Source organism: Bos indicus, chromosome 8, assembly GCF_029378745.1.
Source record: "Bos indicus isolate NIAB-ARS_2022 breed Sahiwal x Tharparkar chromosome 8, NIAB-ARS_B.indTharparkar_mat_pri_1.0, whole genome shotgun sequence".
Taxonomy (NCBI): domain Eukaryota; kingdom Metazoa; phylum Chordata; class Mammalia; order Artiodactyla; family Bovidae; genus Bos; species Bos indicus.
The window spans coordinates 20,481,612-20,503,773 of NC_091767.1; the positions used below are offsets into that span (position 1 = coordinate 20,481,612).

Here is a 22,162-nt window from a genome sequence, read left to right on the forward strand (position 1 = left end):
TACATCTATAAGTCTATTTCTGTTTTGTAGATAAGTTCATTGGTACCCCCTTTTTTTAGATTCCACAAACTGTTGTTGCTGTTCAGTCACTCAGTTGTGTACGACTCTTTGAGACCCCATGAACTGCAGTATGCCAGGCTTCCTTGTCCTTCTCTGTCTCCCTGAGTTTCCTCAAACCCATGTCCATTGAGTCGATGATGCCATCCGACCATCTCATTTTCTGTCACCACTTCTCCTACCTCAGTGTTTCCTAGCATAAGGATCTTTTCTAATGAGTTGGCTTTTCACATCAGATGGACAAAGTTTTGGAGCTTCAGCATCAGTCCATCCAATGAACATTTAGGGTTAATTTCCTTCAGGATTGACTGGCTGGATCTCCTTGTAGTCCAAGGGACTCTCAAGAGTCTTCTCCAACACCACAGTTCAAAAGCATCATTTTTTTGTGTTCACCCTTCTTTATGGTTCAACTCTCACATCTGTACATGACTACTGGAAAAACCATAGCTTTGGCTACACAGACTTTGGTCGGAAAAGTGATGTCTCTGCTTCTTAATATGCTGTCTAGGTTTGTCATAGCTTTTTTTCCAAGGAGCAAACATCTTTTAATTTCATGGCTGCAGTCACTGTCTGAAGTGGTTTTGGAGCCCAAGAAAAGAAAGTCTGTCACTGTTTCCATTGTTTCGCCATCTGTTTGCCATGGAGTGATAGGACTGGGTGCCATGATCTTAGTTATTTGAATGTTGAGTTTTAAACCAACTTTTTCACTCTCTTCTTTCACCTTCATCAAGGAGCTCTTTACTTACTCTGCGTTTTCTTCTATTAAGGTGGTGTCATCTGCATATCTGAGGTTATTGATATTTCTCCCAGCAATCTTGATTCCAGTTTGAGCTTCATCCAGCCTGGCATTTCTCATAATGCATATAAATTAAATAAGCAGGGTGACAATATACAGCTTGATGTACTCCTTTCCCAATTTTGAACCAGTCCATTGTTCCATGTCCGATTCTCACTGTTACTTTTTGAAGTCCATACAGGTTTCTCAGGAGGCAGATAAGGAGGTTTTGTATTCCCATCTCTTTAAGAATGTTCCACAGTTTGTTGTGATCCATATAAAGGCTTTAGCGAAGTCATTGAAGCAGAAGTAGATGTTTTTCTGGAATTCTTTTGCTTTTTCGGTGATCCAAAGGATGTTGGCAATTTGATGTCTAGTTCCTCTGCCTTTTCCAAATCCAGCTTGAACATCTGGAAGTTCACGGTTCACATTCTGTTGAAGCCTGGCTTGGAGAATTTTGAGCATTACTTTGCTAGCATGTGAGATGAGTGCTGTTGTGCAGTAGGTTGAACATTCTTTGGTATTGCCTTTCTTTGGGATTGGAATGAAAACTGACCTTTTCCAGTCCTGTGACCACTGCTGTGTTTTCCAAATTTGCTGACATATTGAATGCAGCACTTCACAGTATCATCATTTAGGACTTGAGTTAGCTCAACTGGAATTCCATCACCTCCACTAGCTTTGTTCGTAGTGATGTTTCCTAAGGCCCACTTGACTTCACACTCCAAGAAGTCTGGCTCTAGATGAGTGATCACACCATCATGGTTACCTGGGTCATGAAGATAAATTTTGTATAGTTCTTCTGTGTATTCTTGCCACCTCTTCTTAATATCTTCTGCTTCTGTTAGGTCCATACCGTTTCTTTCCTTTATTGTGCCCATCTTTGCATGAAATGTTCCCTTGGTATCTCTAATTTTCTTGAAGAGTTCTCTAATCTTTCCAAAGAATTTTTATCTCTCCTTGCTATTCTTTGGAAGTGTGCATTCAGATGGGTATATCTTTCCTTTTCTCCTTTCCCTTTCACTTCTCTTTTCTCAGCTATTTGTAAGGCCTCCTCAGACAACCATTTTGCCTTTTTGCATTTTTTTTTCTTGAGTATGGTTTTGATCACTACCTCCTGTACATCTTACATCAAAAAAGCAAGAGAGTTCCAGAAAAACATCTACTTCTGCTTTATTGCCTACACCAAAGCCTTTGACTCTGTGGATCACAACAAACTGTGGAAAATTCTTAAAACGATGGGAATGCCAGACCACCTCACCTGTCTTCTGAGAAATCTGTATGCAGTTAGAAGCAACAGTTAGAACTGGACATGGAACAACAGACTGGTTCCAGATCGGGAAAGGAGTACATCAAGGTTGTATATTGTCACCCTGATTATTTAACTTATGTGCAGAGTGTATCATGTGAAATGCCAGGCTAGATGAAGCACAAGCTGGAATCAAGATTGCTGGGAGAAATGTCAATAACCTCAGATACACAGATGACACCACTTTAATGGCAGAAAATGAAGAAGAACTAAAGAGCCTCTTGATGAAAGTGAAAGAGGAGAGTGAAAAAGCTGGCTTTAAACTCAACATTCAGAAAACTAAGATCTTGGCATCTGGTCCCGTCACTTCATGGCAAATAGATGAGGAAACAAGGAAAACAGTAGGAGACTTTATTTTCTTGGGCTCCAAAATCACTGCAGATGGAGACTTCAGCCATGAAATTATAAGACGCTTACTCCTTGGAAGAAAAGCTATGACCAACCTAGACAGCATATTAAAAAGCAGAGACATTACTTTGCCAACAAAGGTCTGTCTTATCAAAGCTATGGTTTTTCCAGTAGTTATGTATGAATGTGAGAGTTGGACTATAAAGAAAGCTGAGTGCCAAAGAATTGATGCTTTTGAACTGTGGTGTTGGAGAAGACTCTTGAGGGTCCCTTGAACTGCAAGGAGATCCAACCAGTCCATCCTAAAGGAAATCAGTCCTGAATATTCATTGGAAGGACTGATGTTGAAGCTGAAACTACACTACTTTGGCCACCTAATGCGAAGAACTGACTTATTAGAAAAGACCCTGAGGCTGGGAAAGATTGAAGGCAAGAGGAGAAGGGGACAACAGAGGATGAGATGGTTGGATGGCATCACTGATTTGATGGACATGAGTTTGAGCTAGCTTTGGGAGTTAGTGGTGGACAGGGAAGCCTCACGTGCTTCCATGGGGTCGCAAAGAGTGGGCCACTTGAGAGACTAAACTGAACTGAACTCTCGTACAATGTTATGAACCTCTGTCCATAGTTCTTCAGGCACTGTGTCTATCAGATCTAATCCCTTGAATCTGTCACTTCCACTGTATAGTCATAAGAGATTTGATTTAGGTCATGCCTGAATGGTCTAGTGGTTTTCCCTACTTTCTTCAATTTAAGTCTCAATTTGGCAATAAGGACTTCATGATCTGAGCCACAGTCAGCTACTGGTCTTGTTTTTCCTGACTGTATAGAGCTTCTCCCTCTTTGACTGCAAAGAATATAATCAATCTCATTTCAGTATTGACCATCTGGTGATGTCCATGTGTAGAGTTGTCTCTTGTGTTGTTGGAAGAGGGTATTTGCTATGACTGGTGCGTACTCTTGGCAAAACTGTTAGCCTTTGCCCTGCTTCATTTTGTACTCTGAGGCCAAGCTTGCCTGTTACTCAAGGTATGTCTTGTTTCCTGCTTTTGCATTCCAGTCCCCTATGATGAAAAGGACATCTCTTTTTTTGGTATTATTTCTAGAAGGTCTTATCGTCTTCATAGCACTGTTCAACTTCAGCTTCTTCGGCATTAGTGGTTGGGGCATAATCTAGGATTACACCGATATTGAATGGCTTGCCTTGGAAATGAACAGAGATCATCCTGTCATTTTTGAGATTGCACCCAAGTACTGCATTTTGGACCCTTTTATTGATTGTGAGGGCTACTCCATTTCTTCTATGTGATTCTTGCCCACAGTAGTAGATGTAATGGTCATCTCCCATTCTGTTCCATTTTCATTCATTGATTCCTAAAGTGTCAGTGTTCACTTTTGCCATCACCTGTTTGACCACTTTGAATTTACCTTGATTCATGGACCTGACATTTCAGTTCCTATGCAATATTGTTCTTTACAGCATTGGGCTTTCCTTCCAACACCAGACACTTCCAAACAGAGGTCGTTTCTGCTTTGGTTCAGCCTCCTCATTCCTTCTGGAGTTATTTCTCCACTCTTCTCCATTAGCATATTGGGTACCTACTGACCTGGGAAGTTTATCTTTCACTGTCATATCTTTTTGCCTTTTCATACTGTTTATGGGATTCTCACGGTAAGAATGCTGAAGTGGTTTGCCATTCCCTTCTCCAGTGCGCCACATTTTGTCAGAACTCTTCACCATAACCCATCTGTCTTGGGTGGCCACAGCATGGCTCATAGTTTCATTGGGTTAGATGATGTCATGATCCATGTGATCAGTTTGGTTTGTTTTTTATAATTGTGGTTTTCATTCTGTCTTCCCCTCTGATGGATGAGGATAAGAGGCTTGTGGAAGCTTCCTGAAAGAAGGGACTGGCTGTGGGTAAAACTGGGTCTTGCTCTGCTCTGGTGGGCAGAGCCATGCTCAGTAATTCTTTAATCCAGTTTTCTGCTGATGGGGCTGTGTTCCCTCCCTGTAGTTTGTTCAGAGGCCAAACTATGGTGAGGTAATGGTGATATAGGCGACCTCCTTCAAAAGTACTTAATGGCAGCATGCCGCAGCTCCCAGGACTGTTGTAGTCAATGCCCCCAACCCTGCAGCAGGCCACTGTTGACCCACAGCTCTGCTGGAGACTCCCAGACACTCACAGGCAAGTCTGGCTCAGTCTCTTGTGGGGTCACTGTTCCTTTCTCCTGGGTCTGGGTAACACAAGGTTTTGTTGTGCCCTCCAGGAGTTTGTTTCCCTGAAGGTTCTCAGTCCTTTTGCTGGATACCCAGGCTGGAAGTTTGTTGTGGGCCCTGGAACTTTCACAATAGCGAGAGAACTTTTTTGGTATAATTGTTCTCTGGTTTGTGGGTCCTCTGCTCAGTTGCTCTATAGTGGAGCTAATGGCAACCTCCTCCAAGAATACTTAAGCCACACTCTGTTCCTCGCACATCTGCTGCAGCCAGAGCTCCTGTCCCCATGGCAGATCACTGCTGACCCATGTCTCCCCAGGAGACACTCAGACATTCCAAGGCAGGTCTGGCTCAGTCTCCTGCGGGAATGAGTAGTATTCCATCGTGTGTATATATATACACACCACATCTTTATCCATTCCTTCCTTCCTTGTTTTTTAAATGTTTACTTATCATTTGGTTGTGCGAGGTCTTGGTTGTAGCATGTGGGATCTTCAGTCTTTATTGCATGCTGGATGTGTTAGTTATGGTGTGTGGAATCTTCAGTTGTGCCGTGTGAACTCTTAGTTGCAACACGGAGGATCTCATTCCCTGACCAGGCCCCCTGCATTGGGAGCAAAGCCTCTTAGCCACTGAACCACCAGGGAAGTCCCTATCCATTCCTCTGTTGATGGACATTAAGATTGCTTCCATGTTGTGGCTACTGTAAATAGTACTTCAGTGGACATTGTAATTCATGTTTCTTTTTGAATTACACTGTTGGAATTACAGTGTAATTCAAACTGTAATTTTGAATTACAGCAATTACAAAAAACCTTGTGCACACCAGGACCCAGACGAAAGGAACAGCGGTTTTCTCTCAGTATATACTTAGGACTGGGATTGCTGGATTATATGGTAGCTATATATTTTTACTCTTTTAAGGAACTTCTATGATGTTCTTCATAGTGGCCATATCCAACTGACATTACCCCCAAGAGTGTAGCAGGGTTCCCTTTCCTCCATATCCTCTTTAGCATTTATTGTTTGTAAATTTTTTGGTGAGCACCATTCTAACTGGTATAAAGTAAGGTCCATCCAGTCAAGGCTATGGTTTTTCCTGTGGTCATATATGGATGTGAGAGTTGGACTGTGAAGAAGGCTGAGCACCGAAGAACTGATGCTTTTGAGCTGTGGTGCTGGAGAAGACTCTTGAGAGTCCCTTGGACTGCAAGGAGATCCAACCAGTCCATTCTAAAGGAGATCAGTCCTGGGTGTTCATTGGAAGGACTGATGCTGAAGCTGAAACTCCAATACTTTGGCCACCTGTTGTAAAGAGCTGACTCATTGGAAAAGACCCTGATGCTGGGAAAGATTGAGGGCAGGAGGAGAAGGGGGCGACAGAAGATGAGATGGTTGGATGGCATTACCGACTCGATGGACATGGGTTTGGGTGGACTCTGGGAGTTGGTGATGGACAGGGAGGCCTGGCGTGCTGCAGTTCATGGGGTCGCAAAGAGTCGGACACGACTGAGCAACTGAACTGAACTGATGCCATGTTGTAGTTTTGATTTGCATTTCACTAATAATTAGTGATGTGGAGCATCTTTTCATTTTGTCTTTAGCCATCTGTATGTTTCACTTTTCACTTTCATGCATTGGAGAAGGAAATGGCAACCCACTCCAGTGTTCTTGCCTGGAGAATCCCAGGGACTATGGAGCCTGGTGGGCTGCTGTCTATGGGGTCGCACAGAGTCGGACATGACTGAAGTGACTTAGCAGCAGCAGCATGTCTTCTTTATAGAAATGTCTATTTAGGTATGCTGTCTGTCTTTTGATGGGGTTCTTTTTTTTTTTTTTTAATATTGAGCTGCTTGAGCTGTTTGCACATTTGGAGGTTAATCCCTTGTTGGTTGCTTTGTTTTCAGTTTTTTCCCCCCATTTTGAGGTTTGTCTTTTTGTTTATGGTTTCCTTTGCTGTGCAAAATTAAATTTAATTAGGTCCCATTTTTAATTTTTGTTTTATTTTCATTACTCTAGGAGGTGGGACATAAACAGTGTTGCTGTGATTTATGTCAGTGTCCTGGCTCTGTTTTCCTCTAAGAGATCTATAGTATCAGGCCTTACATTTAGCTCTTTGATTCATTTTGAGTTTATTTTTGTGTATGATGTTAGAGAGTATTTTAATTTCATTTCTTTTACATGTAGCTGTCCAGTTTTCCTAGCACCACTATCGAAGAGGCTCTCTCTCCATTGTATATTCTTGCTTCCTTTGTCATAGATTAGGTGACCATAGGTTGGTGAGTTAATCTCTGGACTCTCTAACCTGTTCCATTGTTCTATATTTCAGTTTTTGCATCAGTAATATACTGTCTTGATGACTCCAGCTTTGTGGTATAGTCAGGGAGCCCGATAACTTCACTTCCATTTTTCTTTCTCAGGATTGCTTTGGCTATTCTGGGTCTTTAGTGTTTCCATACAAATTGTAAAATTTTTTGTCCTAGTTATGTGAAGAATGCCATTGGTAATTTGATGGGGATTACATTGAATCTGTAAATTGCCTTGGGTAGTACAGTCATTTTTGCAATATTGATTTTTCCAGTCCAAGAACATGGTCTACTTTTCCTTCTGTTTGTGTTGTCTTAGATTTCTTCCTCAGCATCTTGTAGGTTTTGGAGTACATGTCTTTTGTCTCCTTAGGTAGGCGTATTCCCAGGTGTTTTATTCTTTCAATGCAATGGTAAATGGGTTGTCTTCTTGATTTCTCTTGCTGATATTTAATTCTTAGCATAGTGACATGCAACAGACTTCTGTGGATTAGTTTTGTATCCTGAAACTTTACTCAAATTCATCAATGAACTCTGATAGTTTTCTGGCAATGTGTTTAGGATTTTATATGTATAGTATCATGTCATCTGTAAACAGTGACAGTTTTACTTCTTATTTTCCAATTTGGATTCCTTTTATTTCTTTTTCTTCTGTGATTGTCATGGCTAGGACTTCCAATACTATTTTGTATAATAGTGGTAATAGTGGGCTCGCTTGTTTTGTTCCTGATCTTAGAGGAAATGCTTTCAGTTTTTCACCACTGAGAATAATGTTTGCTGTGGTTTTGTTGTATATACCCTTTATTATTTTGAGGTAGGTTCCCTCTATGCCCTCTTTCTAGAGAATTTTTTTTTTATTAGAAATTTGTGTTGAATTTTGTCAGAACCTATTTTTGCTTCTGTTGAGATTATCATATGGTTTTTATTATTCAGTTTGTTAATATGGTGTATCACATTGATTGATTTGCCTATATTGAAGAACCCTTGCATCCCTGGGATAAACCTGACTTGATCATGGTGTATGATCGGTTTATTGTGTTGTTAGAATCTGTTTGCTACTATTTTGTTAAGGATTTATATATCCATGTTCATCAGTGATATCGGCCTATAATTTTCTTTTTTGTGTTATCTTTGTCTGGTTTTGGTGTCAGGAAGATTGTGGCCTCTAGAATGAGTTTGGAAGTGTTTCTTCCTCTGTAGTTTTGGCAAACAGTGGTTGTTAACTCTTCTCTAAATGTTTGGTGAAATTTGCCTGTGAAGCCATCTGGTCCAGGACTTTGGTTTGTTGGAAAATTTTAATCACAGTTTCAATTTCAGTATTTGTGATTGGTCCGCTCATATTTTCTGTTTCTTCCTGGTTCAGTCTTGGAAGGTTGTACTTTTCTAAGAATTTGTCCATTTCAACCAGGTTGTCCACGTAATTGGCAGATAGTTGCTTGACTCTTACGATCCTTTGTGTTTCTGTGGTGTCTTTTGTAACTTCTCTGTTTTTCATTTCGAATTTTATTGATTTGAGTCCTCTTCCTTTTTTTCTTGATGAGAATTTTTTGTTGTTGTTCAGTCGTGTCTGACTCTTTGCAACCCCATGAACTGCAGCATGCCCCTCTTCCCTGTCCCTCAGTTTGCGCAAACTCATGTCCATTAAATCTGTGATGCCATCCACAGATTCAGTGGATGGCATCAGTGAATGCCAGTCTCTGTCGTCTCATCCTCTTGTCATCCCCTTCTCCTGCTTTCAGTCTTTCCCAACATCGGGATCTTTCCCAGTGAGTCGGCTCTTCTCATTAGGTGGCCAAAGTATTAGAGCATCAGCTTCAGCATCAGTCCTTCCAATGAATATTCAGGACTGATTTCCTTTAGGATTGACTGGTTTGATTTCCTTGCTGTCCAAGGGGCTCTCAAGAGGCTTCTGCAGCACCACAGTTCAAAAGCATTAATTCTTTGGCACTCAGCCTCTTTCATGGTCCAGCTCTCACATCCATACATGGCTACTGGGAAAACCATTGCTTTGACTATACAGACCTTCGTCAGCAAAGTGATATCTCTGCTTTTTAATATGCTGTCTGGGTTGGTCATAGCTTTTCTTCCAAGGAGCAAGCATCTTTTAATTTCATAACTTCAGTCACCATCCGCAATGATTTTTGGAGCCCAGGAATTTAAAGTCTGTCACTGTTTTTATTGTTTCCCCATCTATTTGGATGAAGTGATGGGACCAGATGCCATGATCTTAGTTATTTGAATGTTGAGTTTTAAACCAACTTTTTCACTCTCTTCTTTCACCTTTGTCAAGAGGCTCTTTGTTTCCTCTTCATTTTCTGCCATTAACGTGGTGTCATCTGCATATCTGAAAATGTTGATGTTTCTCCTGGCAATCTTGACTCCAGCTAGAAAAAATCATACAGCCCAGAATTTCTCATGATGTACTTTGCATATAGGTTAAATAAGCAGGGTGACAATATACAGCCTTGAAGTACTGCTTTCCCAATTTGAAACCAGTCTGTTATTCCATGTCTGGTTCTAACTGTTGTTTTTGGCCTGCATACAGGTTTCTCAGGAGGCAGGTAAGGTGATCTGGTATTCCCATCTTTTTTCCAGTTTGTGGTGATCTACACAGCCAAAGGCTTTAGCATATTCAGTGAAGCAGAAGTAGATGTTTTTGTAGAATACCCTTCCTTTTTCTGTGATCCATTAGATGTTGGCAATCTGATGTCTAGTTCCTCAGCCTTTTCTAAATCCAGCTTGAACATCTGGAAGTTCATGGTTCACGTACTGTTGAAGCCTAGCTTGAAGGGTTTTGAGCATTACCTTCCTAGCATATAAAATGAGTGCTATTGCTTGGTAGCTTGAACATTCTTTGGCATTGTCCTTCTTTGGGTTTGGAATGAAAACTGACCTTTTCCAGTCCTGTGGCCACTGCTGTGTTTTCCAAATTGCTGACATATTACATGCAGTACTTTTAACAGCAGCATCTTTTAGGATTTGAAATATCTCAGCTGAAATTCCATCACCTCCACTAGCTTTGTTTGTGGTAATGCTTACTGAGGTCCACTTGACTTTACACTCCAGGATGTCTGGCTCTGGGTGAGTGATTACACCATTGTGGGTATCCAGGCCATTAAGACTTTTTCGTATTGTTCTTCTGTGTATTCTTGTCAGTTCTTCTTAATATCTTCTGCTCCCGGTAGGTCCATACTGTTTGTCCTTTATTGTGCCCATCTTTGCATGAAACATTCCCTTGGTATCTCTAAATTTCTTGAAGAGATCTCTAGTCTTTCCCATTCTATTGTTTTTCTCTATTTCTTTGCATTGTTTACTTAAGAAGCCTTTCTTATCTCTCCTTGCTATTCTTTGGAACTGTGCGTTCAGATGAGTATCTCTTTCCTTTTCTCCTTTGCCTTTCACTTCTCTTCTTTTCTCAGCTGTTTGTAAGGCCTCCTCAGATAACCATTTTGCCTTCTTTTTCTTGGGGATGGTTTTGATTACCACTTCCTGTACAACGTTATGAACTTCTGTCCATAGTTCTGGCACTCTATCAGATCTAATCCCTTGAATCAGTTTTTCACTTCCACTGTATAATCATAAGGGATTTGATTTAGGTCATAACTGAATGGCCCTGTGATTTTCCCTACTTTCTTCAACTTAAGTCTGAATTTGGCAATAGTGAGTTCATGATCTGAGCCACAGTCAGCTCCTGGTCTTATTTTTGCTGACTCTATAGAGCTTCTCCATCTTCGATTGCAAAGAATATAATCAATCTGATTTCAATATCACCATCTGGTGATATCCACGTGTAGAGTCGTCTCTTGTGTTGTTGGAAAGGGTATTTGCTATGACCAGTGCGTTCTCTTGGCAAAACTGTTAGCCTTTACCCTGCTTCATTTACTCCAAAGCCAAACTTGCCTGTTGATAAGTCTGGCTAAAGGTTTGTCAATTTTGTTTATCTTCTCAAAACCAGCCCTTATTTTCACTAATCTTTGCTATTGTTTTCTTCATTTCTCTTTCACTTACTTCTGCCATGATCTTTATTGTTTCTTTCCTTCTACTTACTTTTATTTTTTGTTTGTTTGTTTGTTTCCCTAATTGTCTTAAGTGTAAGGATAGGTTGTTTATTTAAGATTTTTCTTATTTCTTGCGGTAGGATTGTATTGCTATAAACTCCCCTCTTAGAACTGCATTTGCTGCCTCTCAGGTTTTGAGTCATGTTTTCATTTTTTTCCTTAGGTATTTTTTAATTTCATTTTTCATTTCTTCAGTGCTCTCTTGGTTATTTAGTAGTGGGTTGTTTAGCCTCCATGCATGTGTGTTTTTTATAGGTTTCTTTTTCCTGTAATTGATTTCTAGTCTTATAGCATAGTGGTCAGAAAATGCTTGATAGGATTTCATTCTTCTTAAATTTACTGGGGCTTGATTTTTGACTGAAGATGTAATCTTTCCAGCAGAATGTTGCATGTGCACTTGAGAATAAAGTGTGTTCTGCTGCTTTCAGATGAAATGTCACTTGTCTTTAGGTATCTTTTAATTTCCTCTTTGACTTCATCTTTAACCTATTAGTTTTTTAGTCTCATGTTGTTTTGTCTCCATGAAATAGCTATATTCTCATTTCTTTTTTTGTGGTTCATGTCTAGCTTCATCCCCTTGTAGTTAGATGCTTGTGATAATTTCTGTACTCTTAAATTTGTTGAGGCATGTTTTCTGCCCTAGTATGTGGTCAATCCTAGAGAATGTTTAATGTGCACTTGAAAAGAATGTTTATTCTGTTTTTTATTTTTAATGTAATGTCCTGAAAATATCAATTAAGCCTAACTGTTCTATTGTATCATTTAGTGCCTCTGTTGCCTTACTGATTCTCTGTCTGGAAGATCTGTCCATTCATGTGAGTGGGGTGTTAATGTCTCTTATTTATATTGTATTTCTCTGAACATTAACAGAACCTTTATGTGTGTTAATATTTATGTATTTGGGTGCTTCCATTACACATTTTTTTTCTTTTTCTAACTTACTTAGTATGATGGTCTCTGTGTCTATCATCCTTGGTGCCACAGATGACATTTCCCATTCTACTTTTCATGGGTGAGTAGTATTCCATTGCATGTATGTACCACATATTCTTTATGCATTTATCTGTTGATAGAGATTTAGGTTATTTTATGTCTTGGCTACTGTGACTAGTGCTTTTTTGAACATAGAGGTGCATGTATCTTTTTGAAGTATAGCTTTGTGTAGATATATGTTCAGGATTAGGATTGCTAGATTATATGGTATCTCTTTTTTTAGTTTTCTGAGGAACATCTATACTGTTTTCTGTTAGAACTGGACATGGAACAACAGACTGGTTCCAGATAGGAAAAGGAGTACGTCAAGCCTGTATATTAACTTATCTTATTAAGTTAATAAGGTATTAACTTATTACCCTGATTATTTAACTTATCTGCAGAGTACATCATGAGAAACACTGGGCTGGAAGAAGCACAAGCCGGAATCAAGATTGCCAGGAGAAATATCGATAACCTCAGATATGCAGGTGACACCACCCTTATGGCAGAAAGTGAAGAAGAACTAAAGAGCCTCTTGATGAAAGTGAAAGAGGAGAGTGAAAAAGTTGGCTTAAAGCTCAACATTCAGAAAACTAAGATCATGGCATCTGGTCCCATCGCTTCCTGGCAAATAGATGGGGAAACAGTGGCTGACTTTATTTTTTGGGGCTCCAAAATCACTGCAGATGGTGATTGCAGCCATGAAATTAAGACTCTTACTCCTTGGATGGAAAGTTATGACCAACCGAGACACCGTATTAAAAAGCAGACATTACTTTGTCAACAAAGGTTTGTTTAGTCAAGGCTATGGTTTTTCCAGTGGCCATGGATGGATGTGAGAGTTGGACTATAAAGAAAGCTGAGGGCCAATGAATTGATGCTTTTGAACTGTGGTGTTGGAGAAGACTCTTGAGAGTCCCTTGGACTGCAAGGAGATCCAACCAGTCCATCCTAAAGGAGATCAGTCCTGGGTGTTCATTGGAAGGACTGATGTTGAAGCTGAAACTTCAATACTTTGGCCACCTGATGCAAAGAGCTGACTCATTGGAAAAGACCCTGATGCTGGGAAAGATTGAGGGCAGGAGGAGAAGGGGACGACAGAGTTTGAGATAGTTGGATGGCATCACCAACTCAATGGACTTGAGTTTGGGTAAACTCTGGGAGTTGGTGATGGATTGGGAGGCCTGGCGTGCTGCAGTTCATGGGGTTGCAAAGAGGTGGACATAACTCAACAGCTAAACTGAACTGAACCTATACCGTTTTCTACCGTGGCTATGCCAACTTACATTCCCACCAACAGTGTAGGAGGGTTCCCTTTTCTTTACATCATCTCCAGCATTTATTTTTTATAGGTTTTTTTTTTTTTTTAAATGATGGTCCTTCTGACCTGTGTGAAATTGTATTTCACTATGGTTTTGTTTTCCCTTTCTCTAATAATTAGAGTACTTACTCTTTTTTAGGCACCACTGGAAATGCTTTCTGTTCAAGTTTTGTTTAATTTTAGCATCAACTCTAAAGGTGGGTAGTACTATTAAGGCCATTTTATACCTGAGGACATGGAAGCTCATGGAGGTCAACTAACATGTGCACGGTCATGTAACTAATGAGTGGTGCATCCAGGATGCAGATGGAGGTGGGGGGCTCCAGGACCTAAACTTTATGCTCGGATATGTCATTTGGTCTAGGCAGTCCTCTGTGTCCTGTCCATGACGGTGTTTTATAATAGGGTGGTTTGTTTGGTTTTTAAAAATCATTCTTATTTGGTCCAAACTATTTTATTAATACATAGTGTTCAAAGGTTTGCAGATTCAAAGACTAATTTTTTTAAAAAAAATTATTGAAGTGTAGTCGATTTGCATGTAAATTTCTGTACAGCAAAGTAACTCAGTTATACATATATATATACACACACACACACATTCTCTTACATAATCTTTTTCATTATGATTTCTCATAGGATACTGAATATAGTTCCCCATGCTATACAGTGGTACCTTGCCATTTATCTGTTCTATATATAATAGTTTGCATTTGCTAATCCCAAACTCCTAATTCATCCATCTCCCAGCCTCCCCTCACCCTTGGCAACCACAAGTCTGTTCTTCGTCTGTTTTTAGGTAAATTCATTTGTGTGATATTTTAGATTCCAGATATAAGGGATATCATATGGTATTTACCTCAGGCTAATTTTTTTTCCATGGATTAAAAATTCTTCTGTCTAATCTATGGTCTCCAATGGAAATGATCCTGGATTTTGGTTCTAAATTATTGTATTTGGCCTATTATTTCATTCTAGATAATCTTACTGCATTTGGTCTGTTATTTTTTTTTTCACTTTTTAGTTTGGGGGAGCCCCTCCTTAGGAGGAGTCATATAGGATTATAGTTACAGTTGATATTTTCTCTCTAAGGTAAAGTAAATTTATTGCCTATTTTTAATACTGATCTAAATAAAGTTTTATGTTTTCTGGGTATTTTTTGGGAAGTCACCCATATGATATGCTGGTGTTCTGCATTGTTATGATCCCACCATTCATCCTTGCTGTGGATGGAATCTATGTGTCCTCAGAATTCATATATTGAGGCCTCAATCTCTGATGCAATGGTATTTGGAGGTGGGGGCCTTTGGGAAATAATTACCTTTAGATGAGTTCATGAGGGGGAACTCTGTGATGGGATTAGAGCTCACTCTCCTTTTCTCTGCCATGTGAGGACATAGCAAGAAAGCAGTGCCCTTTAAGCCACCCATTGTTTGGTATTTTTGTATAGCAGCCTGAGGAGACTTAGCACAGTACTCCTGTGGGTCTTCAGTAAGATGACTGATCTCTGCTGTGGGCCCCACAGTGGTGTGACAGTCCGCACTGTAAGGCAGCCCCTTACCTTGGTTGCAGCCCAGTCACGGACTGATGGAAAAACCAAGCTAAAGTTTTCTTTCCGTAGATGTATTTTTATGAATTACTTAACTGGGCTTTGTCCCTGCCTTTGTTAATTGCACTCACCGGAAAGAACTATGGAGTGCTGGCATTAAGAACCCTTTAAAAGACAAAGCAGTTGATTATTCTTATCATCAAAGTAGGTACTCACATCAGCACACCAAGTACTGCATAGAAATAGCTTGTTGGTAGAATTATACTCTCAAGGGCAGATATCTTCAAGCCATCCTTAACTCTCCAGCAGAAAGGCAACCACATACAATGCTGAGGAGTAGGGAAAATGTTGAAGTGAAGGTAGAAGGATCTCATGTGAAATTACGAGTGGCCTTTAATGATGGCTGTCAGAGAAGAGTCACAGTGCTTCACTTTTCTTTCCAGTGTTGGAACTGCTATCCTCAGGAAAGCCCAGTTTGCTTCCTGGCACAGGTATTAGCTAATGGTTTGAATGAACATAATCTTTTCACCTACTTGCCTTCATATGCACTATTTCCTCTCTGAGGAAAGCCTACCCCTCATTCCCCAGCCCTACCCCCACCTCACTTCTAGAGAATTTCCTACATGTGGCCTTCCTTACCTAAGTAATAACAATACTAGTATTCTTGCCTGGAGAATCCCAGGGATGGCGGAGCCTGGTGGGCTGCCATCTATGGGGTCGCACAGAGTCGGACAAGACTGAAGCGACTTAGCAGCAGCAGCAACAGCAGCAGCAGCTAGCCTTTATATAGTAGTTACTATGCATCTGGTAGTGTAGAGGGTTGAATGGTGTGGCAGTGGGAATACCTGCTTCAGATCTTGCTGATAAGGAGTTGCATTGTCTACAGAGAATTAAAAAACATATTAAAAACAAAAAATGGATTCTGCTTTTTTCTGACCAACCTATTTTGGCAGTCCTAAACAACATCAGTAATAAAACACTCCTCCCCATGGGGGCAGACTTCTCAGCCCCCTTTATCCTTGGTACCCACTCCGTGTGCCCAGCACCTTCCTAAGCTTTTATATATATTAACTTCCATAATTTGTCCCCATTTTACAGCTGAGGGAACTGAAGCACAGAGATCATGTGCGGTTTGGTCATACTGCCTAATCCAGCAGTATTGCATGATTTCACCTAAATATCTGCCTTGTGAAATATCTAATACACAATATAAATACATATGTCTGTGAAGACACCCTGATCCACCTAGGAGGTAATTAATAGCTCCCTACGTGTGTTCCTCACCCCCTGTTTATATTTCTGTCATAGTATCGCTGTGCTGCAGGGAGGAGACGGAGCTCCCTAAGCCTAGTCCAGTGGCTGCCTTGTAATAGATGTTGAAAGAATGACTGAATGCAGTCTTTGGTCGCAGAGCTAGGGGATCTGCATATATTTATGTATATTACATGTATTTCATGGCAGATTGGTAGAAGGCTCTAGATTTTGGTTTGCATTCAAGAACAGCTTTCAGTTCTGACTCTGTTACTAATTATCTGTGAAACTCAGAATCAGGAATTGAATACATGTGAATATTTGTTTCCTAGTCTGTGAAGTAGGAGGTAGGATAGTCTATCAGTGATTTTTCAGTAGTGGTAACCCAGCTTTAAACTAAACTCAAGTGGATTTCTTTTTTTTTTCCCATCCCCTTGTTAACAGTCATTTTTGTAGGAAAAAACCTTTTCATTTATGTATAATATACTACAGAAAGCACACAAACTAGAAGTGTACAGCTTACTCAATTATCACAGGGTCAGCACATCCATGTGACACCACTGGCATCAAGAAACAGTGTGTTACCAGTTTTCTGGTACCTGCCTTCTTAGACAATGAGAAGCTCCTCTTTCAACATCATAGAGTTCCTCATAAATGCAAAAATTTATCATATATTATTTTGTTCTAGTTTTTCTTACTGTGTTTGTGGGCTTCATCCATGCTGCCTTGCTGTATAGTATTCCATTGTGTAAACAGACTATAATTTATCTATTCTACTATTTATGTGAATATTTTGATTTTTATTGAATTTTAGTATAGTTGATTTACAATGTTTCAGGTGTTCAGCCTGATATATATATATATATATATATATATAATTTTGCAGATTTTTTCCATTATAGGTTATTATAAGATGTTGAATATAGTTCCCTATGTTATGTGCAATAGGTCTTTATCTATTTTTTGAAATTTGTGTTTTATACTGGAGTATAGTTGATTAACAATGTTGTTAGTCTCAGGTGTTCAGTGAAGTGACTCAGTTATACACACACATACATCTATTCTTTTTCAAATTCTTTTCCCATGTAGGTTATTCTGGAATATTTTGCAGAGTTCCCTGTGCTGTACAGTAAGTCCTTGTTGGTTATCTGTTTTAAATATAGTAGTGTGTATATGTCAGTCCCAGACTCCCAATTTATCCCCTTCCCCACCTTTCCTCTTTGATAACCATCAGTTTTTTTTTTTTATGTCTGTGAGTCTGTTTCTATTTTTTAAAGTAGTTTAGTCATATCATTTTTTTAAGACTCTGCGTATAAGTGATCCCATATATTTGTCTTTCTCTGATTTACTTCACTCAGTATGACAAGCTCTAGGTCTATCCATGTTGCTTCAAATCCATTATTTCATTCTTTTTAATGTCTCAGTAACATTCCACTATATACATGTATTAACATGTTCTTTACCTGTTTACCTGTTCTTCCCTCAGTGGCCATTTAGATTGCTTCTTTGTCTTGGCTGTTGTAAACAGTGCTGCAGTGTACAAAGGGGTGAATGTATCCTGGATTGTTGGATCATATGGTAGCTCTAGTTTTAATTTTTTAAGGAACCTCCATACAGTTCTCCATAGTGACTGTGCCAGTTTACATTCAAACCAACAGTGTAGGAGGATTCTGTTTTCTTCACATTCTGTCCAGCATTTATTTATATGTTTATAGAGGTTTGGTAATGGCCATTCTCAATGGTGTATGGTGATACCTCATTGTAGTTTTGATTCGCATTCTCTAATAATCAGCGATACTGAGCATCTTTTCATATACTTCTTGGCCATCTGTATGCCTTCTTTGGAGAAATGTCTCTTTAGGTCTTCTGCCCAGTTTTTGATTGGGTTGTTTGTTTTTTGGATCTTGAACTGCATGAGCCGTTTGTAGATTTTGGAGATTAATCCCTTGTCACTTGCATCATTTGCAAATATTTTCTCCATGCTGTAGGTTGTCTTTTCATTTTGTCTATGGTTTCTTTTGCTGTGCAAAAGCTTTTGAGTTTAATTAGGTCCCATTTGTTTATTTTTGTTTTTATTTCCATTATGGTAGGAGATGGCTTGAAAAAGATATTGCTGTGATTTATGTCAAGGAGTGTTCTGCCTATGTTTTCCTCTAAGGGTTTTATAGAATCGTGTCTTACATTAATCCATTTTTAGTTTATTTTTGAGTACAGTGTTAGGGAGTGTTCTACTTTCATTCATTTATGTGTAGCTATCCAGTGTTTCCCAGCACCATTTATTGAAGAGACTATCTTTCATTGCATATTCTTTGCCTCCTTTGTTGGTAGATCCATTGACCATAGGAATGTGGGTTTATCTCCAGACTTTCCATCCTGTTCCATTGATTTGTATTTCTGTTTTTATGCCAGTACCATGTTTTGAGTACAGTCATAGTTCCTGTGCTCATGCCCACAATCCCTATGTCCAGGACTTATCACAATCAGAGCACTCTTTTAAGAATCCTGACCTTGGAATCAGACAGCGAGTCTTCCTATGAGACTTTGCATCTGACTGGGGCCACTGAGGAACATGTCACTCTGCACAGAGAGAAAGTCTAGCTACCACATGGCAGAACAGTGTGGAGAGAATGCCCTGGTGGTATCCCTGGCTTCATTTATCCCAGAGGCCCTATCTTCCTATATTTCTTCCTACCAAATCTTCCTATAATTACTTTTATTTGGTCCATTAAATCCCTCCTTAGTTTAAGTCAGTTCAGGTTAGTACTCTGTTATAATCGAAACAAATCTTATTAGTATACACACATGATCCAAACTAAAATATATAAAATCGATAGACGTGGAGCTTCAATGCTTCATTGCCTCACTTCTCAGCAGCCCCTTTTAAAAGCAACACTGAACTGAGTGTTATTTAAGATTTGAATGCAGTTTTTGAGGAATGTGGAGGGGGGTGAGTTTTGTCAGTTTAGGAAAAAGAATTAGAATGTGAAACAGTATTTTATGGAAGCCACAATCCTCTGGACGCCTGCCTGGCACTTTCTTCAATACTGTCCTCAATTCTACTCTAAATAATCCTCTCTCTCGACTCTACATCCCTGAGTCTGAGTCACAGGGCATTACACTTGAAAGGTGTAAACCCTGTATTCTGGCTTCAAGCACATGTGCCTGCCACATAGAGGGAACTCAACAAATATTTGATACCAAAATCAACCCTTACTAGTTAGCTCAAGTCCCTTTCCTTATCTGTGGATGATGGCCTACCACATGTCTACCAGTAGTCTACTCCAGAATCTTTAATTCTCTTGAAATATGCATTTTGACTTGATAAATGACTCCTTACTCCATTTTAATGACAACTTCAGAGGTTCCCTTCCTTTTTTTATCAGTTTCAACCATCATGTTCATCCCTCTTCTCTCCAGTCTGCGGAATCTGTGTCCTTATTTTTCTCTCAAGCCACATCCCCACCTGACTGATACTGTTGCTGTATTTATTCCCCCTCTCTCTGGCACCTTCAGACTCTCCCTCTTCATAGAGGTATTTCAGCACAACTTGTGTATTTCTCCTTCACCTTGAGAGAAAATCTTGGTATCCAGAGCAAACTCCAAAATTGTACTATCTTGTCTTTACTGACACAGTTCTTGAATAAGAAACTCAAAGATATATTCATCACCTATGTTGAAACCTTGAAATACCTTCTACTCATTTCCAAGGTAAGTCACTACCTTCTTGCTTGATCTTTGTCTCTACCCCCTGGCTTTTCTTCTCTGTTTGTCCTTAACTCTGAGCATATCTGAAAGTTCAGCCTGATTGCTGGGCTCTTTCTGCTGTTACAAAGTTCTGTCAGCTTCCTGGATAATGTCTGTACAAATGATACTCAAATCTATTCCTTCCATCTTGTTCTCTCACCTGAGTTCCAGCTGTGTTGTTTGAAATTCCAGCCGAACATTCACACTCAGCTGTTCAATTTTCTTCCTTCAAATGAACACTTGCCAAACTAAGCTCATCCTTCTTCCATCCACACTGGGCTCAGCATGCCAAATTCATTTCCTTCATCAATAACACCAACATTTCCCCACTTAGGAAGGCTTGGAAACTCCATCATTATTGACGTTCCCTATCATTCATTACACATAGTAATCAGTCACTATGACTCACAGAAATTGTTCCTTGAAAACACTGTGACAGCCATACCTTTTTCTTTTTCCTACGCCCACATACCAATCCATGATTTCGATCAGCTGATGCCATTACAAAACTCAGAAAAATGTGGCATCTTCCTTTCCCAATGTTTTCCCTTCTTGATGGACGTGTAAATTTGCTTCTCTCTGAAAAACATTTTTAGCTTTAAACTTTTTTCAGAACCAGGATAACCTAATCACCATGAATTACAGGAATGAACAAGTCTTCCTGTGGTTAACTCTCCCAGATTGGCTCATGTCCTAAATGCTCTTTATAACTTCTCACTTAGAAGATTCTCCCAAAGGGGTGGGTTATTCTAAAAGTATAATTTTAGAAAATCAAAATATCTTAAACATATTTAACAACAGCCATCATTCTCATCTAGGAAAGCAGAAATGGTTCCCACGCATCCTTATTTGGTGGTCAGAAACGTTGACTACTTACTTACCTTTCTATATGGTATGGAGCACAGAGACTGTGTTTGCTATCCTGGAAACACTGCAGTATCTGCCTCAGAGTTTTGTATGTAGTAAGAATTTTAAACTTTCCGATGAATAGATGGATGACTATCTCAATAATACATATTATTTGTAAAAACTTCATAATTTAACATTTTTAGGGCTCTAAGGAATAATTTTTTGGGGTAACTAGAACACACTGGAGAAGGAAATGGCAACCCACTCCAGTATTCTTGCCTGGAAAATCCTATAAACAGAGGAGCTTGGTGGGCTACAGTACAGGGGGTCACAAGAGTCAGACACGACTTAGTGACTAAACACCACAGAACACATTATTTTTTCCAGTTTTCTGTTGAGGAATCTGATGTAAAGAGAGGTTATGGATTGCCCACATTCATACTGGTATTTGGCAATATGACTAAGCCCAGAAACTCATCTGTTTTCTGCAAACCACTGCATGAAAGATTGGTAAACCAAGTTTTAAAATGAATAATAATGCATATATATGGAATCTAGAAAAAAGGTACTAATGTACCTGCAGGGTAGAGATGCAGACATAGGGGACAGACTGTGGACACGGCAAGGAAAGCAGAGGCTGGAACAAAGAGTGGGAGTAGCATCGACATTCATACACTACCGTGTGTAATACACATAGTGAGTGGGAAGCTGCTGCATAGCACAGGGGGCCCAGCTCAGGGCTCTGTGAGGACCTGCACAGGCGGGAGGCGGCTTGGGATAGAGGGGATATGTGTATACTTAGCGCTGACTCACACTGTTGTATAGCAGAAACTAACACAGCATTGTAAAGCAATTGTCCTCCAGTTTAAAAAACATAAAAAAACAAATTACAATTAGTAAACTATGCAATATTGCTGTAGCAGTAGTTAGTAGCAAGAATTGTAACCATGCTTAAAATCAGTTTTTATTCAAATGAAAAGATATATGATTTCTTAATGTAATATGTATAGCATTAAGGTAAGTAAATAAGATTATTATATGTTGAATAAAGTAGAAGAAAGATTAAAATAGAAAAAAAAAAAAAGAACAAAAAAAGAGGGCCCAAGTCAATAAGATTAAAAAGTTACAACCAATACCACTCTTTTCCACCATGAAAAAAATTGTGGAATTTTCTCAAAAATTTAAAAATAAAGCTATCATATGATTTAGAACTTCCACTCCTGAGTATTTATTCAAATAAAAGAAAAACCCTAATTAGAAAAATACTTACATATGTTCATTCCAATATTATTGACAATAGCCAAGATATGGAAGTAACCTAAGTGCCCATCAATAGATGAAAAGTGGCATATATATAAAGGAATATTAGCCATGAAAAAGGATGAAATCTTGTCATTTGTGAAAA

The 22,162-nt window shown here is 39.3% G+C and overlaps 1 long non-coding RNA gene across 1 annotated transcript in view; it reads left to right on the forward strand.

Annotated features, from left to right (window-relative positions):
- Positions 1-21,852, forward strand: part of LOC109562835 (uncharacterized) — a 59,019-nt gene extending 37,167 nt beyond the window's left edge. Inside the window, exon 2 of the long non-coding RNA XR_011568010.1 lies at positions 12,448-21,852. This is a non-coding gene — a long non-coding RNA (uncharacterized lncRNA). The remainder of the gene's footprint in view (positions 1-12,447) is intronic.
- The last annotated feature ends 310 nt before the right edge of the window (positions 21,853-22,162 follow it).